The 25,145-nt window shown below is 46.4% G+C and overlaps 1 protein-coding gene across 2 annotated transcripts in view; it reads right to left on the bottom strand.

The window, feature by feature from the left end:
* The window catches only part of NPY2R (neuropeptide Y receptor Y2), a 74,899-nt gene that overhangs the window by 5,060 nt on the left and 44,694 nt on the right, over window positions 1–25,145 (bottom strand). For both annotated transcript variants that reach the window (XR_008309138.1, XR_008309139.1), the window contains exon 5: window positions 23,623–23,695. The gene's annotated coding sequence lies outside the window, so the exon portion shown is untranslated. The remainder of the gene's footprint in view (window positions 1–23,622; window positions 23,696–25,145) is intronic.

The raw sequence follows: 25,145 nt of genomic DNA, 5'->3' as shown, positions 1-25,145 counted from the left end.
AGGGAGGCAATCGATGAGTTCCCATGCTTACTTGGACCCGTTTAGCCTACATATGTCTGCATGCTGAGCTGTAAGTCTGGGACCTAGGGTTGTCAACTGTCCTGAATAAAGAGGGACGTCCCTCATTTCAGGGAGGAAATGTTTGTCCCATTCGGGATGGCATTTCTTCAACATTTTGGTGGCTGGGGGCAGACAGAAGCAGGCTGGTAGCCAGCAGCCGCTCCATAGAGCTCTTTCCTTGCTAGCTTTCAGCCTGCAGACTCCTGCTGCCACCGTAACTTGGGTTGAGCTGCTCCTGGGGTTCACCTGCCAATTAACTGTGAGGCGGGTGGGCGGGGCTTGCACAGGAGCCTGCCAGAAGGCTTAGCCATTCAGTCGTCTCCAAAGTAATTCCTGCAGCAGCAGCTAGCAGCTTTTTGCTCTCTTCCTCACAGCCCCTCAGTTGTGCACACACAGCAGCACTAATCTAAGTTAAGGTGCAGAGGTTGTCTGGGCTGGCCAGGGTGGTGGTGTGGGGAGCAATTGGAAGGGGAGGCATGTGCGGAAAGGTAAAAAGCAAGCAGGGGAGGAAGGAGGAAAGGAAGCAGGCATGCATTCTCCATGTGGATTTTTTCCACTCTCTCATCCCTTCCCCCCCATTCTGTCTTTTCAATAGCAGAGCGAACTAAAATTGCTTTGCTACTCTTGTAGCGCCTTTAGAAGAATTAGGAATGAGCATATTTATTGTGTGTAGCTTTTGAATGGCTGAGCACTCTCTCTGGCTCCTGTATTGAATTGATTTTGCCAGAGTTGTTCTTCTCGCTGCAACAACCTAAACAGGGAACGGAGGTGGGGGCGGGGGAGACTTCTAAAAGTATTTCTTTCCTCCTGTTCTTTTGTGCCAAAAAGGAGATGCTTCTGGCAAGGTGGGGAGGTCTTGTTGCTTTGTCTCCAGAGTCCAGACAGAGCATGGAGACGACAGAGAGTTCCTTTGCTGCTAACTCACCTGGAGCTTCCTGTGGGTGTAATCACTCCTGGAGGCGAAAAGAGCTCCTGCAAGTCATGAACTGGTGTGGCCAACTTGGGAGTCTTTTGCCATTGCTGGTGGACGATTGTTCCCATCATTCCCAGCTGTTGTGGCACAGGATGGTGGGAATGATAGTCCAACAGCAGCTAGAAACTCCCAGGTTGGCTATCCTTGATCTGGAGAATAGTTAGGGTGAGCAAACGGTAGATAGGGATTTGCTTCGCTCGTAGGTTTCTGGGTGATGCATGGTTTTAACTCCCACCTTTCTTCCTAACATTATTTATTTTGTTTTAAGAACTTGATGACCCTCCCCTCCTCTCCCACCACCAAGTGCTTCTGCAACAGCAAGCAGAACAGCTTACAAATACACATCCACCATGAAGTGTAAAATACTTGCCGGGGGCCATTTTATTCATTTTGCTGTGTAAACTATTTTGAGAACTTTTTGGTTGAAAAGTGGTATAATATAATTATGTTCCAAATAATAACAATATTATTCAATATTTTTACATTTATATTCTACTCTTCCTCCAAGGAGCCAATAGCATTATTATTAATATATAATAATGTTATATATCGCTGCTGCCTGATATAGGCATTTCCCATAGTCTAGGAGATATAGATAGATAGATAGATAGATAGATAGATAGATAGATAGATACACACACACACACACACACACATATACACATTCAATAACATAAGTCACTAATACTTAGGCTCTTGACTACCATTGCCTACACCTTCTGCCCCCACCCCCCACACCCTGGCCTCACTCTCTCCCCTGGCCCCACCACCCCAAGCCCCAAACTTGTGTCCCTCATTCTGGCAATGAAATGTTGGCAACGCTGCTGGGACCACTGTGCGGTAATGGGCTCTGAGTTCTCAGAAGTGAAGGAGATCTAATGAGCAGGGTAGGTTTGACAGAATTTATGGGCAAAAGTAAGAAGCGGATGTAAAGTAAAGAAATAAGTGGTCACAAAAATATACAACCTAAACAAAACAAGCAGTGCCCCTCAACCCTACGGAGCCACCCAGAAAACAGGGGGGAAATGCATATGAATTAAGGCCCAAGTTACAGTGGGGACTCCTGTCTTTGCTGCTCAGGTTTGTTTTTTCACTATGCTCAGCCACAGGCTCATTCTGTTGCAGGTCCATAAGTGTAAGAACAGAATAAGAGCCCTGCTAGATAAGGCCAGAGGTCCGTCTAGCCCAGCTTCTGCTCCCCACATTGGCCAACAAGGTGTCTCCAGAAAGCCTGCAAGGAGGGCGCCAAGCCAATAGCCCTCCCTTGCCTTGCTCCTCAGCAACTGGTGTTCAGTAGGGCAGGGGGTCTCCCTTCCCAGCCTTGGGTCCCCAGATGATGTTGGACTGCAACTCCCACCATCCCCAGCCACAGACATGGATGATGGGATTTGTACTCCCAACAACATCTAAGGACTCGTGGTTGGGAACACCTGCTGGAGTATACGAACCAGTTCAGGCATGGCGTGTGAAAACTGCCCTCATCATATTTTAGGTAAAGTTGTTCCTTCGAGTCGGTGTCGACTCCTGGTGACCACAGAGATCTGTGGTTATCTTTGGTAGAATACAGGAGGGGTTTACCATTGCCGCCTCCTGCACAGTATGAGATGATGCCTTTCAGTATCTTCATATATTGCTGCTGCCCGATATAGGCATTTCCCATAGTCTGGGAAATCAGTGGGGATTCGAACCAGCAACCTCTGGCTTGCTAGTCAAGTCATTTCCCTGCTGCACCATTAGGTGGCTCACCATATTCTACTAACAGTTTAATTCACTTTGTGCACATGCACACATCCCTTCAATTGCTTCCCACTCTCTTTTGGTGTGTTCTGGGACACTGTGAGACTCCTAAACAGACCTTCCAACAGAGATTTTGCAGCATGAATGCTGGTGATTAGTGCAAGTGGCTGGGCCTGGCATAAATCTCAATGAGAACCCCTGAGCTGAATATTCATTTGGCCACAAAGCTCCTTGCTGGGCTGTGAGATACCTGAATGAATAGTATATTAATCTTCTTTTATGCAAATATTGTCATATCCTAGTTAGGCTCAGCATCCAAAATCAAGGACAACGGCAGATGCAGCAGGCGCCATTTTTCCACTTGAGATTTGAGAAGAACAGAGCATTTTAGAGGAAAGGGAGCAGAACAATCTATGCACATGAATAGTTAATTAGCTATAAAGTCAAAGGAGCAACCTCAAAAAGCAACTTAAAAGAAAACAATTTGGGGAAAACTTTCATCAATAAATTATAGTGTGATATGTGCATTAATAAAAAGCAACCTTTCGTTCAATAGTTTTAGTCTGTTAGCCTCTTCTCCACATCCAAGCTTGTTTGGGGCTCAGGTTGTATCACACTGGGCAGCATGTGGAGGAAGCTTGGGGATGGGGCTGTAGCTTGGTGGTAGAGCATCTGCTTTGCATACAGAAGGTCCCAGGTTCAATCCCTGGCATCTCCAGCCAGGTAGGGCTGGGAAAGACTTCTTCCTGAAACCTGGAGAAATTGCTGCCAGTCCGTCTAGACCAGGGATTCTCAACGCTGGGTCTACAGATGTTATTGGACTTCAACTCCCATAATCCCTAGCCCCAGTGACCTTTGGCTGGGGATTATGGGAGTTGAAGTCCAATAACATCTGAGGACCCAATGTTGAGAATCCCTGGTCTAGACAGTATTGAGCTAGATAGACTAATGTTCTGACTCACTATAACACCAAATAAACAATGAAATGACAGATCCTAATAATGTAACAAAAAACCACTAAGTATATAAATATAAATAATATTGAAAGTGAAACAATCAAATATATATGGTGATCTAGATGAATAAAATGTAATAACCATACAGCTATAGCACTAAATACATAAGAACGATAGAGCAGTGTAATATCATGAACTATGGAAACACAGCAGTTTTCCGATAATGTTCGCTGTTTTGATGTGCTTTTCCAAGTTTCCAAATACCAATTACTAGGGAGCAACAACAGGAAGGAGGCATGCCTCCATCTCCTCCTTGGGGGGCTTCCTAGATGCATCTGATGGGCCACTGTGGGAAACAGGAGGCTGAACTAGATAGGCCTTGGGCCTGATCCAGCAGGGCTGTTCTTAACTGATATTCCTATGCCATAGGGCTGTGCGAGCCAGCTTGAATTTGAATCTCTTCGACTTTGAACTGGCTTGGTTTGAAGGCTCAACCTCGAGCCTAACCAGTCCCAATTCAGTTTGAGCTGAAACCGAACTTGGCCAACCAGCTTGGAGACAGCTTGAAGCCAGCTTGAAGCCCTACTGGCAAAGGGGGATCTGGTGAGGATCCTCATTTACCTGTAAAGGGGTGGGGGCTTCCCTAACCATTACATAAAGTTAAAATAGAATACTTGGTCTAGTAGTGCCAGCTGTAGGGAGGGGGTGGCAGTGGCTCCTCTGACCCTGCTGACTGCCCCTGCAGTCTCCTGGGCTGGCAGCACCAAGTTCAGCCCATTTGGGGCCCCTACACAGTACAGAGGCCCCAAACAGCCTGAACTGTACCCAACAAACTTGGCCCAGGAGACTCCGGGGGAGGCTGGTGGGGGTCAAGGGAGCCACCACCACTCCCCCTCCCCCGCTGCCGGAGCAACATGTAATTATTCCATTTTAACTTTACTTCATGGAACCTCCCCACCCCTTTACAGGTAAAGGGTGATCCTCACAGGATTCCCCCTTTGGCAGTAGGGCTTTGAGCTGGTTCTGAACTGGTTCGAGCTCGAACCAGGAACTGGCTCAAAGGTGCCAAAACTGAGCCAGCCGAGTCCAGTTTGAATCCAGTTCAGATTCAAACTGAACCAGGAAAATTTTTTTTGTGCACTTCCTTACCATGCCATGCAGAGCAAGATAGTGTTGGTTGTCTGGTGGGGTGCACGCTCATCTGGAAATGATGAAGTCCAGCAGTTGTACAAAAGTATATGCCCTAGAGCAGGGATTTTCAACCTTGAGTCCCCAGACATTGTTGGACTGCAACTCTCCGTATCCCTTGCCATAATGGCCAAGGAGCATGTTCCACACATCTTCATTTGCATGGCCAGAGACATAGAAGTTAGGGGTGTGCACAAAACCAGCTGGAGTGGTTCAGTCTGAATTCAAACCAAGCTCAAACCACCCCACCCTCGAACTGGTTCTAATAGGTTCTACATAGGATATAATGGGGACTCAAACTGGCCTGTTATTCCCTAGACAGAGCACCTAGGTGCACAAAGCTGGGGTGGGTGATAGGCACCCATGGGTGCCAACTGCCATCCAAACTCCAAAGCAATCAGACACTCCTGTGGTGCTTAATGACTTTTTGAAGATTTCCCCAATTTTCACATTTATCCTATAGGGATTAATGGGGATTTGAGGTGGCCCCATTCTCCCCCTGGGTGGGTGCCTGGGCACCTCAAGCTGGCAAGGCACATTGGGCCACAACTCCCGGCTCAACACTCAAGTCAGTGAGGTGTATCATTTTTAAATTTTTTTAGGAATTTTTAAAGTTTCTCACCTGTTTGACAATTCTCTCAATAAATGAATGAATATGGATTCTTAGTTGCTTGTAAATTATTTTTCTCAGTGTAAGTTATTTTTTCTCAGTGCATCCATTGAGAGAACTGTCAAACAGGCCAGAAACTAAAAATTTCCTAAAACAAACAAACAAACAAACAAACAAACAAACAAAAAACCATACACCCCACTGACTTAGGGCTTGAGAGGGAGAGTTGTGGCCCAATGTGCCTCACCCCCAAACACACTTTGGGGTGCCCAGGTACCCCCCAAGGGGGGGGAGGGCCAGCTGGGCCACCTCATATCACTATTGTTCCCTAGTGGGGGAAATATGAAACATGAAAATATTTCTTAAAAAAATCATTAAACATCACAGGAGTGTCCAATTGCTTTGGGGTTTGGATGGTAGTTGGCATCCATCAGTGCCTTCTACCCCAACCCAGTTTTGTGCCCCTAGCAGGCTGCAACCCAACAGACATAGATACAACTAAAAATACACCAAGCTGTAAACCAAAAAAACAACCACAGAGACAAACCTGCCCTGTACAATTGCAAAACCAAGGAAACCAAACACCACCAGAGACTACAGCCACAAACACCTAGCAACTTAACAAGAAAGACACACTAGATGGCTCAAGGAAGCAAAACCAACCCAGCATGCTAACCACAAAGAAAGCGGGCGAGGCAAAAACACACCACATTGTATGCAAAATTAAAATAGCACACCTTGAGCTTTTTTCTGCACTTCTCTTCATGTATGCAGCTACAATAAAGGAAAACCCTCCTCAGACTGGCAGGTCCACCACAATTTTGCTGAAGGCCACACAGGCCCCAGACACGTGGTGGTACCACACCACTTACTCATCATTGGTGGTGCATGCATGTTTGATGTGTGCATGCTAGAAGTAAACTGAAGAGGGAAAAGAAAAGGGGGCCTATATAAAGCTATAGTATTAGACATCAACTATCGTCACAAACCAAAGCTTCCAAAACACTAACTACAGAAAAGAAAGAAACCTATAGTCTCCACCACACACAAACAAAAAACCTACACACACACACACACACACACACACACACCCCTGCACAACACTTCTACACATTTACAGCAGCTAGTTCTACATATTCACATATTTACTTTTACACATTTACATATTTATACTTTTATTCTACACATTTGCAGATTTACATATTTACAAATCCACATTTTTACAGTCCCCACTGCCTCCCCCCAAGTCACCTATGTACACATTCAAAAATTTACATATTTACACATTAACAAATCTACACATTTACAAATACACAGTGCTGCACTGACACAACCACCACCACCCCCGGCCTAGTGTTTGTGTGTGTGCCCATGGCCCCCCGAGTGCTGCTGGCCAGGTGGAACCAGGGGATGTTCAGCATCATGGGTGGCACCAGTGTGTCGGTGTCCAGATGTGATGTCACAGCACTAGTGGCATGCTGCGACATGGCAAGGCTGAAGAAAGAAGGAGGGAGGTTTAGGATGAGTGGAAGCTGTCACCAGGCAGGTGACCAACACCATGGGTCAACCATGGGCCAATCACTCAATGAGCTCAACTTCCAGTTTGGGGTGGCCCTACAGGGGGAGGTTAACCTTGAGGAAAACCAGCTGCTCGACCAAGCCAGGGTCCAACCGGGACTGAGCGGGTGTTACTAGATTGCCAGAACATGAAGAAAACACCTGCTCACTTGCTTTGGTTGGTGGGCAGAAGAGGAGGTGCACCGCAACCACTGCCAGGTCTGTTCAGACTTGGTGGAGGGTTATCCAGAACTGTACACGGTCCATCTCTGGGTCTTCCACAGGATCTTCCATGTACTGTGCAACAGATTGTGCAGCACTCATGGTGGGCCTGGTAGGCTAAGCTTCCTGCACACCGGACAAGGTGCCAAGGCACACCCGCTTAAAACACTGGGCTGATTTAGTGGGAGGAACTGCCTGTTACATTGGTGCCACTGCTTGGGATGCTGCGCTGCTAGACTGGGAAGGGTGGAAGGGCCGCCCACACTGCCGGTGGGAGTGGCTCACACACACTCAGGGGGTATGCCATCACCACCCTCCTTGTCTCTGGTCCTCTTGATCTCCTCCTCTCTAACTCTATCGACCAGGAGGTCCCTTCACTGGGCAAGTCATCCACACAAACTACATTGCCTTTGGGGATCAGGTCACAGAGAAAAGCCAGGACATACTCCTTTGTCACCCAACTCATCAACCAGCCTGTCGACAATCCCAGCCGTCAGCCATCCAGCCAGCTCATGGCCCTTTGGCATGGTCAGCGCCAGAGGGCCGGAGTTCACTCATCAGCTTTTCCGGGAGAATAGCCACGGGCAGGGCCTGGCTCAGAGGAGTGGCATTGGCACACAAGCTCTTTGTGGCAAACAGGAAGGGCTCGAGCACCAACACCATCTCAGACATGAGCTTCCAGTCCAAGTTAAAGAGGATGCACATGCCCAAGGCCTTGTTCCTTGCGAGGAACCACCGAGGGCCAACGAGGGCCACCTCCTGCTCCAACAGGCACTGAAGGTGAAGTTCCATAGGGTGTCTACATCGTGGGGATAAGATGGTGAGGAAGTCCATACTCATGCTGCCACTGATGGCACAAACGCCTGGACTTCTCACTGAAGTGAGCTGCAGTCTTGTGGGCCTTGTCCCCAAACACAGCCATGGCAACAACAGCACCTGCCACGGGACGGCCCTGGTCCCTGGATGCCTTAGCCTCCTTGAGGCCAAGGGCATCCCTCACAGCTAGGTGGAGCATGTGTGCCATGCACCGGATGTTCACACACTCCAATACTGATGCTACTGCAGTTACATTGGAGCCATTGTCTGTCACAATGATGCCCTGTCTGAAGTATGGCAACCCACCTATCCACTCCTCCATTTGGCAGTTGATGATGGCCGCCACCTCCTCCTTGGTGTGCTTGACATCCAAGGTCTCCATGTGCAACACGGCCCATCTGAGCTGAAATGCAGTGTGGGACACACTGGAGCCAGGGGCAGCACTGGAAGTCCCCTCTCTCTCTGGGCCCCAGCAGTGAGCAGTGAGGGACAGGAAAGCAGCATGCATCCCACTCACATTGTTCCACAGATCAGTGGTGAAAGGCACATTGGTGCCAGGCAATGCTACATGTAGCATCGCTGACATGAGCTCCCTGCATCTTGCATACAAGGAGGGAACCATCATCCAGCTGAAGGTGGTTCTTGAGGGGATTGTGTAGCTAGGCGTGAGCATCTGGATAATCTAGCGGAACCCGGAGTTCTTGACCAACTGAAAAGGTTGGTCATCAGTGGTCATCATCTCCCCTATGAGGCGGGTGAGGAGACATGGGTCCACATGACCAGGACGCTTCTTGCCTGACACCTGTGTCCACCGCTTGATTGGCAGCATACTCTGCTTTGAGGAAGCTGGTGTACGGCCCTTGTCAGTGCTAGCCATAGGCACACTAGGCACTAGCACTAGTGCTGTCAGCAGAGGCAAGGAGATTCAGATGACGCTGCTGCATGTGTTGCCACATGAAGGTCATCCCCAAATGCTTGGCATCCTTCCCCTGACTGAACTGTGCCCTGCAGTAAACATAGCAAGCAGCAGTTGGGGCATTTTGAGCGACTTCAAATTGCCACCAAACATCACTGCTCTGGGTGACCTCTGATGTCCTGCATGCCGTGTTAGGCCTCTTTGGTGACAGCGGATTTACTGGGGCTGCTGGTGGTTGCCCACCGCCATCACACACACCCCTTCCACCCTGCATGCTGGAAGAAGTGCCCAGCTTAGGCTGAGGGGCCGCCTCCACCTCAGTAGCAGACCCTTGGAGTAAGACTTGGCCCTGGAGGAGCCAGAACGGGACTCTGCCACAACTTGGGCATCATTGGGGGGGGGGCACTGAGTGGCGAGAGGAGCAGTGGGGGGCCACGAGAGAGAGGAACAGTCTGGCTGCACTCCCAGATGTTCAACCCCTACCCTCCACCCCCACCACTGAAGCAGTTTCCCTGGCAGGAGAGCCTCCCTTCGTGCCGCCACCTCACAGGAGGCAAAGAATTCAGTGAGGAGTAACATTGGAGCCCATGCTGTCCTCTCTGCCCCTTCCCACCCTCCTCTACCAGCTGGGATACCCTTCCTTCCTCTGCCGGCCACCCTGCTCTGAGCCTTGCTCTGAACACGGTGCTCAGACATTTTTCCAATCCCCAAGGACTTTTTTAAAAATTAAGAATTTCTTTTTGGGGGGGGGGGTAAAAAACCCTAACCAAAAATCCCCTTTAATTAAACACACATACCCACCCATTCCACCCACAACAACAACACAATAAAAGGCGGGGGGACAAAGGGGAACCTACAAAAAAAGAAACATCCTTTTTTTAAAAGTACAGAAAAAAATACCTCCCACCAACCCAACCAAGGAGGCCCTGTTTAATGAAAACTAAGGGCAAAGGGGGCAATAAAAAACAATCATTTCCTCATAGTCCTGAAGTCTTCTGCCCCAGAAGCAGCACGCACGCACGCACGCACGCACGCACGCACACACACACACAGGCCGGCGGGGGGAGGGATACCTGAGCAGTGGCAGCAGCACAATCAGATGGGGTGGGGGGAGGGTAGATGGGCAGCTGTAGGCTACCCACCCAAAACAACAAATTAAAATAAACACTGAGTAAAATAAAATAAAATGCTCGGGAAAATTTTGGGGAAAGGGGGCGGAGCCTAGGCCTATGTAGAGGACAGGCAGCCCAGCTGCTGCTGGAGCAAGCAGTGAACTTTTGAAAGCAGCAACAAGGTTAATAATAATCTAAAAGGTACCTGCTCCAGAAAAAAACAGTAAAACATTCCCCCACCTGCCAGATCCAAAAGGGAATGAAGGGACTGAGGCTGCTGGGGGAAGAGTCAACTCAGTCCAGAAAACAAAAAGTGGCCAGTTAGTCCGCAAAAAGGAAGGTGGGGGGAAATAAAAAACAAACAAACAACCAGAGGCCTCAGGCCAAAGGCCTGTCCCCCCGCCCCGATAGTGGCTACAGCAGAGCAGGAGGAGACACTCACTCATCGCAGGAGAGAAAACATCCAAAAGAGACAGAGCACAGCAGCCACACACAGCCAAGAAAAATTACTTTTAAAAAGAAGAGGAGTTGGGGCGGTGGGAGCAAGAACAACAAACAAACAAACAAACAAAAACCCAGCAGGGCACAGGCAGGACACAGAGTCACAGACCTCACACCAGCAGCAGAGACCAGAGACAGATAGAGGCAGTATACCAGGGGCAACCAAAAATCTACAGCCAGGCAGTTCTCTCTCTCTCTCTCTCTCTCTCTCTCTCTCTCTCTCTCTCTCTCTCTCTCACACACACACACACACACACACACACACCTCAGTGAAATCAATAGGGTGCCGGTTCTCTAAGACTGGCAACACTGCAAAGCCTACCAGAGGGCTAGACACATCTGTCCAATCAGGGAAGCAGGAGCTCAGCAAATCACAGCAAGTGACACAAGCATCACAAAATGGCCACCAGTACCTAAAATGGAGGTTCGAGCCTTCAAGTCTCTTCAAACCAGTTCAAACAGAACCAAGTTCTGTTTGGTTCAAACTCAGACCGGCATTGCCGTATCAATGCCCTGTTTGGTCCAAGTTCAAACCGTTGAACCGGTTTGCACATCCCTAACAACAGTACCTTTTCCTGCCTAGATAGATAGATTGATTGATTAAGTTCTGTCAAGTCGGTGTTGACTCATAGCGACCACATAGATAGATTCTCTCCAGGATGATCTGTCTTCAACTTGGCCTTTAATGTCTCTCAGTGGTGCATTCATTGCTGTCGTAATTGAGTCCATTCACCTTACTGTTTGTCATCCTCTTCTTCTCTTTCCTTCAACCTTTCCCAACATTATGGACTTCTCAAGGGATATGGATCTTCGCATAATGTGTCCAAAGTATGACAGTTGAAGCCTGCTCATTTGTGCCTCGAGTGAAAATTCTGGATTGCTTTGTCATAGGTGAAACTAGGGGGCAGCCGGGGCACATGCCCTAGGCACCACTTGGAGGGGACACCAGTGCCATGCTGCCCCCACCCTCTCCCCAATTCACGAATTAATTTTTTAATATATATTTTTTTAAATTAACCTGTAGCCTCTTCGGGGGACTTCCTAAAGGCCACAGCGGCGGCGGGGCCTGCAAAGGTTTCCCCTCCCTCACCGGCCTCTTAGAACACCACCGCAGCTCATCCTGGTCTGATTTCAGGCCTACAAAGATCAGTGTGTTGGCCATTGTGGAGGTAGCCACACATGCACAAATGGCTTCTGCAAGGCCTGGCAAGACATAGGACCTCACAGGGACCATTTGAGCATGTGCGGTGGCCATTTTTTTTTTAAAAAAAAATGGCTGCCGCACATGCTCAAATGGCCTTTCTGAAGCCCTAGTCAATTTCCCCCCTGATCTATGGAGTCAGAAGAATACAATGCATCCAAGCATTTAAAAAACAGATATAGATGGCACAAAAGTAAGTGGACAAAACATCCCTTAAAAAGACATTGTTGGTTTAATACCTTGTAAGCTGGCAAAACTGAAGGGTGTGTTGCTTACAACCTGTTTCTCCTGAAAGTGTCTGGAGTTGTATTTTTGAGCTGATATTATGGTAAAGTTATCTGAAAGATGGGTGTCAGATGTTTGGACAGGGGTGCAATTTCAGTGCTTGTCCTAGGCACTATTTCCCCTAGATACGCCTCTGTGCTTTGTTCTATGATCCATTTGTTTGTTTTCCTGGCTGTCCATGGTATCTTCAACAGTCCTAAGGCAGGGAATGTCTTCCTGCCTTAGGACATAGGAATTTGGACAAATGCTTGCTAAGGCAATGCTCTCACAAGAAATGCCTGCTGCTTCATAAAAGAAGCATCCCAGGATTAGAAAGTATTGTCCATTGAATGTCATTTTGGAATCCAAGCAGTATATGGACTGTTTCAGCCTGTAGCAAATAATCTGCAGCTGCTGTCTGCCCAGTGTTTTATATCAGCCTCATTAAGCATCCAATTAAAAGTGGAATGGAAACTGAAGTTGTTTGGCATTTTGAATCCAGGTTAACATCTAGCTAAGAAACAGGCCTTCAAGCATGAGACTGGAAAAATAAATGAGCTCAGACTCATGAGATTCTCATACCAAAATTGTCATAGCAAAAGAACTGTGTTCCCATTTGATAGCAGGAGGAGGGCATGCATTTGAATCAATATGTTCCTGACTAGGATCTTATGTGTCACTGCCTTTTCCTTTCAACTAAGATTCAGCTGCGTAAGACAGGAGCAAAGCACAAATATAATGTAACTTTCCAAATGAGGTAAAAGAGTGGTGACACAGCTAGCACTCCCACCATCCTGCTGTGTTAGGGTTGCTGATGGTTATGAGGTCATCACATAAGTGTGGGCCTATCATGACCTCATGATGACAATAGCTTCTCTTGAACTGGGCCAGCTATTTCTTCTTTATGAGTGGCAAATGCTTTCAGGTTCTCATTTAATTCCCCATTTCTCAGTACTTCTGTACAGACTTCGGTGAATAGCATCTTCTTATTCACTTAGCAATTGAAGAGATATCTGAGTTGTGGATTTCTGGACCTCATTTTTTTATTTTAAAAAGTTCCTCATGACAATTATGTATCAACTCATTCATTGCCTTAAAAAAAATTTAAGGAGTTTTTAAAAATGCAAACTGTTCCAAGGATTAGATGTGCTGATGTTTCTTGGTGACATCACAGGGACTAGAAAAACATCACTGTGCACACAACCAGCATTTGCTTGAAGCTTGTAGAAACAGTTTTTTCTGAACTCAACTCTGGAAGGAAATAAATATGTTTGTACTGGAAGTGATGAAGGTATCTCCAGAATGACTTCACTGCTCTAAAAGTGCTAGATGTGTCTTCTTCCTTAGAGTTGCAAAATAAGTATTTAAAAGGGCAGTTGCCTTGCATACCATTCATGGGTCTTATTTTTGCTATCTTTGATGAAACATGGAATTTAATTATATCCATGAAATGACTTTTTGTCTGGCTTAAAACCGTTTTGCTCCTTGAATACAGATAGCCAATTTTTCATTTGCATGTAAAGCAAATAATGTTGCTGTAATTTTCATCAAGCTGACCATATTCTGTTTGTATAATGGTTGCTTTTGAAATAAATGGAGAACATTTTCTATGAGTCAACCAAAAATTGGGCTGTTTCCAGATGAGTATCATGCCTTCACACCACAACAGCAACTGGCAAAATAAGGAAATAAATGGCTAGCTGACAATGTATAATGAATATTTATTTGTGCTCAGCAAAGTCAAGAATAGATTATGCTACATCATGTACAATTTTAATGTGAATTTACTGGAACTGATTAAAGCATATATTACTACCTATCTGAATATGTATGGAAATCTGCTAGAGAGAAAGGAACCAAAAGAATGCCCAACGCATCATTCTCTCAAAGAGGAGTTTAACCATGTGAGAGGGAGCAAGAAAGGTGACAGAGATAGTGTTGCTCCTAAGTGATGCAAAGAATACATAGATGATCTGAATTCTGAAATCTGCCAGGTTTTTACAGTCATTATTGTATGTTTATATTGCCATACCTTCATGTGCATAGCCTGTTAAAGGCAAATAAATGACAACAATTTCCAAAAATTGTTTTATTTTTTGCTGTATTTACATAACTGCCCTGCACCTATTTGCCAGTCAAAAAAGAAGAGAGATTGGGTGTTTCCAAATAGAACAATATTTCATTTTAAAACAGAAGTTCTTATTGCTTTTCTCCTTGGCGTTTGAATGATGTCATTGGCTACCGCACAATTTTTCAGTGCCATCAACTTTTAAGGTAGCCTCAAAAACCTCTGTTCTGTTCATGGAGCTAGAAAATGGTCAGCAGATGGTGCTATGTCACTGCACAACAAACAAGAACATCATCTGACCACCCAGTAGAAAAGCGGTAAGAATTTCCATTTTAAAATTGAATATTTCTACTCCTGGAAACACCCCTAGATTTGTTCACCTGAGCCTGAATTCTCTATGCTTTTGTCCTGTCCACTTGATCCTTATAGAAAAATCCAGATAGATATTGTTAGGTGCTCCACACCTTTCCCCCAAAGTCAGATGTTCCAAGGCAATATTACAGGGTTTCATTTTCTTCAGATAAGAGACTACTGGAGATGTTATGGTGCCTTTGTTTGTAATAGTGGCTTTACAAGAAAAGCTTCATTGGGGAATGAAAGTATGGATTAGTCAGAGATGCAACCATAGAGTTTATATTAAAAAAAAATAATAATAGCAAAGCCAGAATGCATTCTTGCTTCGTGCCTGCTTGATAGAATGTCTTTAGAGAGATAACCTGCCGCATTGCACCTAACTTTCAAATAGGTGTTCGGATAAATTCTATGTTAGCTATCTTTATCTGATAGTGATGACAAAATTACTTATGCAGTTGCTAAGTTGTGTCTTATTGCCTTTAGAATTTGAAGTAAGAGTGTATCTATCTTAGGGATGTGTGAATCAATTCGGGTACAAATTGATTTGTACCCAAATCTAGCTGATTTGGGAGATTTGGAGATAGAACAAATCACCCATGTGGTCCATTGGCTAGATTCGGATCCAAATCAAATCACTCCAGATTTGATCCAAATAGATTCAAGATTTGGGTTCCTCTTATCATTTCCCTCAGATTCCCAGCTTTCATTTAAAAAAAAAAAAGCTAAGCTCTAGCTCTTGTAAAAGTGGAGTTATGGAGCAAAATGTGTGGTTACTATTTTTCAAGTGTTTGGATTCTTTGGTGTATAACTTTTCCACAATGAATCCCTATGAGGATTCATTACACACCTTCATTTCTTCTATTCATTTTGACTGTCTCTGGACAGTGCCAACTGTCAACTGCCATGTGCCAACTACACCCCCTCCAATCCACAAGGGAGTGGGGTACTACTCAGTTTATGTTCTAGGAATTTTTCCAAGCGTTTAGACTCTTTGGTGTCTAATAACCTTTCCTCATAATGAATCCCCATGAGTTTCATAGGGATTAAACACCATTACACTCCAAAGAGTCTAAACACCTCAAAATTTCCTAAAATATAAACAGAGTACCCAGTGGTTTGCGGGTTGGGGGGGGGGTAGTTGGCAGGCACATGGGATGCCACTAATTCCCCACCCACAAAGCAGTGGGGTTGAAATGAACAGAAGAAATGAAGGTGTGCAATGAAGACACCAAAGAATCTAAACACTTCAAAAATTTCTAAAAAATAAACTGAGTACCCCAGTGTGTGTATGCGGAGGGGGGGGGGTTGAAGTTGACACATGGCAGTTGACAGTTGGCACTGTCCAATGACAATCAAAATGAACAGAAGAAATGCATATAATAAATCTTCATAGGGATTCATTATGAGGAAAGACACCAAAGAATCTAAACACTTAAATATTCCTTTAAAAATAAACTAAGTACCCCACTGCTTTGCAGGAGTGTGTGTGTGTGTGTGGGGGGTGTAGTTGGCACATGGTATTTGACAGTTGAACAGTGCCATTGTCGAACTGATAGTCCAATGTCCAACTGACAATGAAATGATAGTCAAAATGAACAGGAGAAATGAAGATGTGAAATGAAGCCTTATAGGGATTCATTACAGGGAAAAGTTATTATACATCAAAGAATCTAAACACTTGAAAAATAGTGACAGCACATTTTGCTCCATAACTCCACTTCTACAAAGGCTAGAGCTTAGCTTTTAAAAAAAGAAAAAGAAAAAAAGCTGGGGATCCATGTTAGGATTGGGATAGGGCAACTTTGAATCCCCATTATTTCTTATGGCAGAAATAAACAAAATCAGTAAAAACTAAAAAAAAATCATTAAAAATCAACCAAGTGCCCCACTGCCTTGAAATTTGGGTGGTAGGTGGCATCCACCACCCAAATTTGGTGCCCTGGGACCTTTATAAGTGGTCCAAATTGATCCAAATCAGAATCGAATGGAATCAAATCCACATCGAATCTGGAATGATTTGGGGGGACAGATTCAGACACAAAACAAATCAGGAGTGATTTGATCTGGGCACAAATTGGGAAAAAAAATCAATTCATGCACATCCCTAATCTGTATATCTGGACTCCATAAGGTCTACGAATAGCTGGATTAGCAATTGATACTGTTTGAGCTGAATGTATGTATTTTTCTGGTCAGTAACCATAAATAAACTGAACTGCACTGAATATGATTTTATGCTATCTCAGGGGAATCAATAAACTCAGAAACTTTCCCACAATGTAGAAGCTCATATATCTGATCAGACTCAAATACCGAAATAAGACTCTCAAAGAATAGTAAGAGTTCCCCCACCCCCCACAAGAATCATTATTTTCAGCTACACCATTAATAGTGCCCCAGACAAGCAAAAGTGATCCATGTTGTCCAGAAAGCAGTTTCTGAATCTGGTTAGCTCTTCCAGATCTCATCCCTATAATAAGAATGTTACAGAGGGAAAACCCTGCACCTAGAATCCAGAGTTATGTGTGTAGTGCTACTGCACCATGCTTACCAAGTTGTTTTGCTGGACCTTCTCCAACAACATTAATCATATGAGACAATTGGAATGAATCCAGGTGCATACTCATTACCTTCAGTGTGTAATCAGCATGTCAGATTTAACAGTGCTGATCAATTTACCAGGTAAGGGAAGAAGGGAAATCCTGGCATGCAACAGTGAGACTGCTATGCACAATAATTTCTGCATCAGGGCCAGAAAGAGAAGTATAGCAAAGATGCAAGTTATTAAAAACACATTTGTGTAATGCAGTATCAATCTTGTAAGACCTGTAACACATGTTTAATCCCAACATACAATACAGATCTTATCTTTCAATTTTGTTTGTTTGTCCATCTTTCTCCTTCCCTCTCTGCCTGGCACTTTCTCCTAATAGGGCAGTTCACAGTAGGGATGTGCGAACCGGTTCAAATCTGAACCGGGGTGGTTCGGAGGTTCGAACCAGGAAGTGTGGGGTTGGTGGTAGTGCCAGGTAAAGGCAAGGAAGCTACTTGAATTTTTTCAAAGGATTTGGGCAGAGGGCTGATTTTTGGTGAATTGTTGAAGTTTATGCGTCTTTAAGGTTTTTCCTCATAAGCTATAATGGAGCTTTCAGCAGCCCCATAAGTGCACTTGGGGGGGTGCTGCGGTGGCCCAGAGCGAGTGGTGGTGTAGTGCACATAGGGTGCCAACCACCCCCATGGGTTTCTAACCCATGGGGTACAGGGTTCTCTTGTTTCTGAGGTATTGAGTGTGGATTCTATGATAGCAAATGAGATTTTCAATGAGGCACTATGAATATATTGCTGCTCTAATATGCTATCATAGAATCCACACTCAATACCTCAGAAACAAGAGAACCCTGTACCCCATGGGTTAGAAGGAAGGAGGAAGTTCCTTCTTTCACAGCTGATCGTCTGCCTCTTTTCTCCCTGGCTGGCTGGGCACTGTTTGTTTGTTTGTTTTTAAACTACCAACAGGTTATGTTCTTTTTTCCTCTCTGATCTTTTTTTCGGAGGGGGGGGTGCTGCCCCTCCTGTCCTTAGTGGCCACCACTGCAGATAGACATTAGGCCCAAGGCCCATCTAGTCCAGCATCCTGTTTCCCATAGTGGCCCACCAGATGCATTGGAAAGCCACACAACCAGGGCCGGACTAGGGTCACTGAGAGGCGGTGGAATGTATGTGGGGAGAGTGCTGGGTTTTGAGCAGAATGGGTAATTAAGGGTGGGAGTTGGGGCGCAGGGGCGCCTCGTGGGTAGGGATGGGCCCGGACTGGTCTAGAGGCCATTGAAAAAGCCTGCGGACCGGTCTGGACCTGGGCGGTCTGGTTCAGGGGGGGTAGCTTTAAGAGCGGCGGGAGGGTTTACTTACCCCTCCCGCTGCTTTCCCACTCCGGCGTCGTAATGCTAAGAGTAATTGGGGTGTCAGGATATCTCCCTGCCGCCCCTTTCCCGATATTGCTGGAAAAAACTCCCAGCAGTCCTTTGCGCTCGCGCATGTTGTGTGCGCGCTTCACGTCTCTGTGACGTGCGCACGTGCAAAGGACTGCTGGGAGTTTTTTCCAGCAATATTGGGGAAGGGGCGGCAGGGAGGTATCCTGACACCCCAATTACTCTTAGCATTACGGCGCCAGAGCGGGAAAGCGGCGGGAGGGGTAAGTAAACCCTCCCACCGCTCTTAAAGCTACCCCCCACCCCAGTGCCAGACCGCAGTTGGCGGTTCCGTGCACACCCCTACTCGTGGGTGGGGCGCACCAGGAATGTGCCCTGTTGTCCTGTGGGCCAGTCTGAGTCTGCACACAACCAGGAGATAAAGCTATATCCTCTCTCCCGCTTTGCTCCTCTGCAACTGGTATTTAGAGCCATCCTGCCTCTGAACCCAGCAGTAGACCCTAGCCATCAAGGCTAGTGGCCATTGATAGACTTGCCCTTCATGGATTTGTCCAAGCCCCTTTTAAAGCCATCCAAGCTGGTGGCTATCAACACATCCCTTGGCAGATAATTTTATAAACTATGCACTGTATGGAAAAAAGCATTTCCTTCTGTCTATCCTACATTTCCGGGTTTCACACTATCACTTTTCTCCTGCTGTGATGCAATTCTACTCTTCAATTTTCCCATACAGATACTGGGCATGAGAAGAGATTCACTGTGTATTCCTCTTTACAGCTACCATCCAAACAACTAGCAGTTTCTGAGTGTGTGAATTGGGTTCCAGCCCAAGACAGCTGATGCCAGTCCCCATAAAACTGTTAGTCCTTAAGGTGCCACCCAGAGGCGGATTAACGTAGTAGCAAATGTAGCATTTGCTACGGGCCCCACGTTTTTGAGGGCCCCACATGCCCGGCTTCCAACTCGGAATTAAAGTTAAAACTTTACCTGTTTTATTTGGTCCATATTAGATCAAATATCCCTTTTCTGCTAAATGTGCCTTTTAAGAGAAGGCCCAGCACAGCATCTGTCCAGTGGCTGTTGCTGGTGCCTACCACATTTTTCTTTTTAGAGTGTGAGCCCTTTGGAGACAGAGAAGCATCTATCCACTCTTTATTTTTCACTTTGACAATTTTGATTGAAAATCACTTTGAGAATTTTGATTGAAAAACGGTATATAAATGTTCACTGTTGTTGTAGTAAGTGTGAGTTTGTGGCTTGGTCTCCCATACTCCAAAATATAGCAAATGAAAAAAATTGAATTACTTTACTATGCAAGTAAATAATTTACGTTTTAATATTTATGTGCATTTTTTTAAAAAAAAAATTAGGACCCCTTTATAACATATGCTACAGGCCCCGCACTGGCTTAATCCGGCCCTGGTACCACCAGCCTTTATTTTCCCCTGAGTGAGGAAAAGTTCTATTTAAATGCACCTGAGAAGTCTAGAAAGAGCATCCCAGTTCCCCTAAGTCCAGATGTCATCTTCAGTGACAAGTGAAAATGGATTTGATCAACAGCAGTCCCCAGAGAACATCTGTCTTTTGAATCAAAATTTCTTCACACAAATAGGCAGAAAGCCTCACTGCTACCAGTTAGATTATCAGCAGGTTGTTCCAGGTCAGATCAGGATTGTGTTGTTTTTAAACACACAGAGATCAGAGACAGAATAATTAAAACTGCAGTGGGAGTCAGGAAGGGGAAGCCCACTCTAAATCATTTGCAATTCAAGCCAGCAGCTCAATCTAAACCATGTGCAGGAAAGCGTGACTTCTGTTTAGAAAAACAGAATAAAGGAAAGTCATTCTCCTTCCCGGCTGCTGCGTTTCAGAACATAACAGAACTCCAATTTTAGTTTCTGGCATATTCACAGAATCAGAGCTGGAGGGGTGTGCATGTGCTGATGGTTCCCTGGGAAATTTCACATGTGTGGTTTCTTTAACAGAAACTTGTTTGGCTTGCCTGAAACAATTTCTGACTTTCTTCCTGAAATCTGAAATTTGCTTCAGATTTCACTGTGTGTGAAATATTGGTGCCAACCCTAGGAATGCACAGAAATCACCCGATGAATTTAACTTTCATATAGAAATGAGTTACGCTTTTTTTGAAATTGTTTAGATGTTTCTCCTCGGGAAGAATGTTAAAATGAGATTTTCAATGAGACACCATGAATCCACTCACTCTCATTGGCTATCATAGAATCCACACTCAGAACACCTCAGAAACAAGTACCCCATGGGTTAGAAACCCATGGGGGTGGTTGGCACCCTATGTGCACTACACCACCACTCGCTCTGGGCCACCCCAGCACCCCGCAAGTGCACTTATGGGGCTGCTGAAAGCTCCATTATAGCTTATGAGGAAAAACCTTAAAGACGCATAAACTTCAACAATTCACCAAAAATCAGCCCTCTGCCCAAATCCTTTGAAAAAATTCAAGTAGCTTCCTTGCCTTTACCTGGCACTACCACCAACCCCACACTGCTCTAGGCCACCCCTTTGCCCCCGACATGAAGCTATACATTTGCTGACACCTCCATGCTTCTTTATGGAGAAAAACCTTAAAGACGCGTAAACTTTAAAAATCAGCCCTTTGCCCAATTCCTTTCAAATAATTCTGATAGCTTCCTTGCCCACCCTAGGAACTACCACCCATTACACTCCACTCTACGACTCCCCCCCGACGTGAAGATATACATTTGCTGCAATCCTAATTATTCTCTATGAGGTATTCAAAAATACTTTAACAATTCACCAATAATCAGAGGAGTGTCCTTGGGGTTTTTTGGGTGGTAGGAACCCCTGTCTGTCTACCACCCACCACACTTTTGTGCTCTTAGGTGCTAATAATTAAAAATATTTCAAATATTCATTTAAAATCGTAGGACTGTCCTATTGCTTCAGGGTTTGGGTGGTAGTTGGCATCCATGGGTGCTCCACAATAAGATATAATGGCCTGGTTCGAGTCCCATTATATCCTATGAGAAAAAAATAAAAATAATTTTCAAAAATTCATAAAAAATCGTACGAGTGTCCGATTGCTTTGGGGTTTGGGTGACAGGTACCCCTGGGTGCCAGCTACCATCCTAGCTACTTTTTGAGATCCAAACCAGTCTGAACCAGTTCAAAACGAACCACCCCTGGTTCGGTTAGAATCCAAACCGAACTGGGGGTGGTCGGTTCGGATCCAAACCGCCGAACCGGAACCAGTTCGGATCCGAACCGGTTCGCACATTCCTAATCCCAGCAACCTTTCCTGCTCCATTTGATTTGGAGGAGAACACCAGGAGGAATATGGCTGGCTCTGCAGGATCTAGCTTCAAAGCTTGCTTGTACAAAATGCACAGACCTGGGTTCAAAGCCCCATTCAGAATTGCTTCACACTTTAAGCAAAGTGTGGGGATTTTCCCCTAATGTTTAGGGAACACTATGGGAACATGTCACCCATTCACCCTTAATGTATTTGCTACATTTCTGGGACTTACCCGGGTGATGGGCTCCTCCTCCCACCAGCCTGATGATGTGTGACTCTCTTATAGGACCAGTTGGAGTCTGTTTGAACACCTGTCTCATTGCCAAGGTGAGCTTGGACTCTGATGGCCAACAGACTAGTGGGTGGGCAGGGCTGGCTTTTTGTGCAGCCTCTTGTGCCCCCCCCCAAAAAAAGTGAGCTCCCCACCCAGAGGGTGGACCATTGACTGACTAAGTGTTGGAGAGAGGTTTTGCTGGGCAATAGGGAGGAGAGCAGGGAGCAAGAAGGGAAGTATGGAGGGCAGTGGGGACCATGGGCCATCAGGGAAATGGGGGATTGGAGGACCAAGGTGGGGCGAGAAAGGAAGTGGGGTAGGACCCAGGGGAATACTGCTGATGTGCTAGGAAATGTAAGAAGGGCCCACTGCTGATGAAGGAGAACAGTGGAGACAAGCTGAGCATGTGACCAGGTCTCCCGGTGAGGAGCCAGACTTTTTTTCTCCCTAGCTGGGGGGGAGGTGGTTTAACCCCTTCCCACATTTCTGAGGTGCAAAAGGAAAAGCTCTGGCAAAAGTGGAGGGGTGGCCAATTCCTACACGACAGAAAACACCAGTGGAACTTGTCTGTTTGTGAAGTGCAGCCTCCATGGGAAACCCCACCACAGAGGCGTAACTAGGGAAAACGGCGCCCGGGGCAAGCACTGAAATTGCACCCCCCCGCGCCCCCCCCCCCAACATACTGTGCATACATAACACATGTTTGCCCACCATAAGCAGATTCCTACATCAGATGCCGACATGTAGTATATACTTCTATGTTGTGGAGGAGGAGAGCTGGTCTTGTGGTAGCAAGCATGACTGGTCCCCTTAGCTAAGCAGGGTCCACCCTGGTTTGCATTTGAATGGGAGACTAGAAGTGTGAGCACTGGAAGATATTCCCCTCAGGAGATGGAGCCACTCTGGGAAGAGCATCTAGGTCCCAAGTTCACTCCATGGCAGCATCTCCAAGATAGGGCTGCAAGAGACTCCTGCCTGCAACCTTGGAGAAGCTGCTGCCAGACTGGGTAGACAATACTGAGCTAGATAGACCAATGGTCTGACTCAGTATATGGCAGCTTCCTATGTTCCTAAATACTACTGCAGCACACACACAAGACACCTGTCCCATCCTGACACTCAGCCAACTTCCATAATCAAGATCTTACACACACACACACACACACACACACACACACACACACACACACACCACAACTGCCTACTCCTAGATTTACAAGGAATACAAGCCACACCTAATGGCACAGCAGGGAAGTAACTTGCCTAGGGAGCAAAAGGTTGCGGGTTCGAATGGAAACACCTATATCGGGCAGCAGTGATATAGGAAGTAAGATGCTGAAAGGCAACATTTCATCCTACGTGGAAGGAGGCAATGGTAAACCACTCCTGTATTCTACCAAAGAAAACCACAGGGTTCTGTGGTTGCCAGGAGTCAAAACCAACTTGATAGCACAACAAGCCACACCAGGGCTACCAACTTTCCAATAAGCCTCTGTACCCCCTTCTCAGTGTTCCAACAAGCCAGCAGCCAAGTCAGGTACAGAAACATCAAATTGCATTTGACTTAAAGCAAACATTTATAGTCACTTACATTAGAAGGCTTGCTACTAAGCGCTGGTTGCTTGCTTGTGCCTGCAGTTCTTCCAGTCAGCTCAGCAGAGGTGCTATTATTGTTTTTTGAGAGAAAACAGTATTTATTTTTTGTATCTCAATTTATTTATTTTTACATTCTATATCCCACTCTCCCTCCAAGTAGCCCAGAGTGGTGCACTACATACTTAGGTTTTTCCTCACAAGCAACAACCCTGTGAAGTTGGCTTGTATCTCAAACATCAGAATTATGATGCAATGATGATACATACTACATTATACTTAGGTTTTTCCTCACAACAACCTGTGGAGTTGGCCTGTATCTCAAACATCAGAATTATGATGCAATGATGATACATACTACATTATACTTAGGTTTTTCCTCACAACAATCCTGTGAAGTTGGCTTGTATCAACATTGTTGTCTACAATGTTCAGGTGTCTGAACATTGAATGAATAGCTCTTATAGATGAATAGCTCTTATAGATAACTCTGTTGTCAGAATTCCCACCTTTGCTGTTGGACTGAACAGCTATATTGCCCTTTTCAAAACACAAGTGCCAGTGTACAAGGCCAGTGCCTCTCTGGCCTTCTGGGCCATCCTCAGCGGCAAGGCGGCCAGCTTGGGCCATGTGCCCCGCGCCGCGCTTCGGCACCGCCTCTTCCCGGGGCTGGGGCGGCGAGGCGAGCGGCGTGTCCTGCCTTTCCCCTTCCTTCCGGTGGCGGTGGCTGGTGTGGTAGCTGGCCTGGCGGCGATGGGATGGCCTCCTCAGTGTAGCTGTAGCAGCTGAGCGGCGGCGCAGAGTGCAGGCATCGACGCCGAGCCTGCCTTCTGGCCCGGCATCGCTTCTGCACAGGTGCGCCTGGCGCACTTGCGCAGTTGGGAAGTGACATTGGCGTCCCAACTGTGCAGGCGCGCCAGGCGCGCCTGCACAGAAGCAACGCTGGGCACGCCTGCACAGAAGCGACGCCGGGCCAGAAGGCAGGCTCGGCATCACTGCCTGCACTCTGCGTCGCCGCTCGGCCGCTACAGCTACACTGAGGAGGCCATCCCATCGCCGCCAGGCCAGCTACCACACCAGCCACCGCCGCTGCCACTTGGCGGCCGACCCGCCGCCGAATTGCCGTCCGCATGCCCGCCGCCACACTCGGCGAGCGATCCAGGGGGGGGCGGCGGGGGGAAAGCCACTTTTTGGCGCCCCCCACGTGACCTGCCGGGGTGGTGCCCGGGGCACGTGCCCCCCTGCCCCCCCTATAGTTACGCCCCTGCCCCATCAGAGTTGCAGTGTTTGCCTCTTCAAACACTGCTGGAATCATGAATGGCGCAAGTGAGTGGGTGAGTGATGTGCCATTGGGACTTTCAGCACGCTTCTGGATAGCTGTACTGCATACTGCCTGTTTAAACTAATGTCTGAATAGGATTAGAAATGACTTAGAAGCAATCTTTTACTTTAACCTTTGCTTCTGTTTCCCTTCTTTCCTCTCATTCCTTTGTAAGCTAGAGTGAATTCTGACCATCACCA

This window comes from Hemicordylus capensis, chromosome 5, assembly GCF_027244095.1.
Source record: "Hemicordylus capensis ecotype Gifberg chromosome 5, rHemCap1.1.pri, whole genome shotgun sequence".
NCBI classification, from domain to species: domain Eukaryota; kingdom Metazoa; phylum Chordata; class Lepidosauria; order Squamata; family Cordylidae; genus Hemicordylus; species Hemicordylus capensis.
This window is presented reverse-complemented; position numbering and strand designations above follow the sequence as displayed.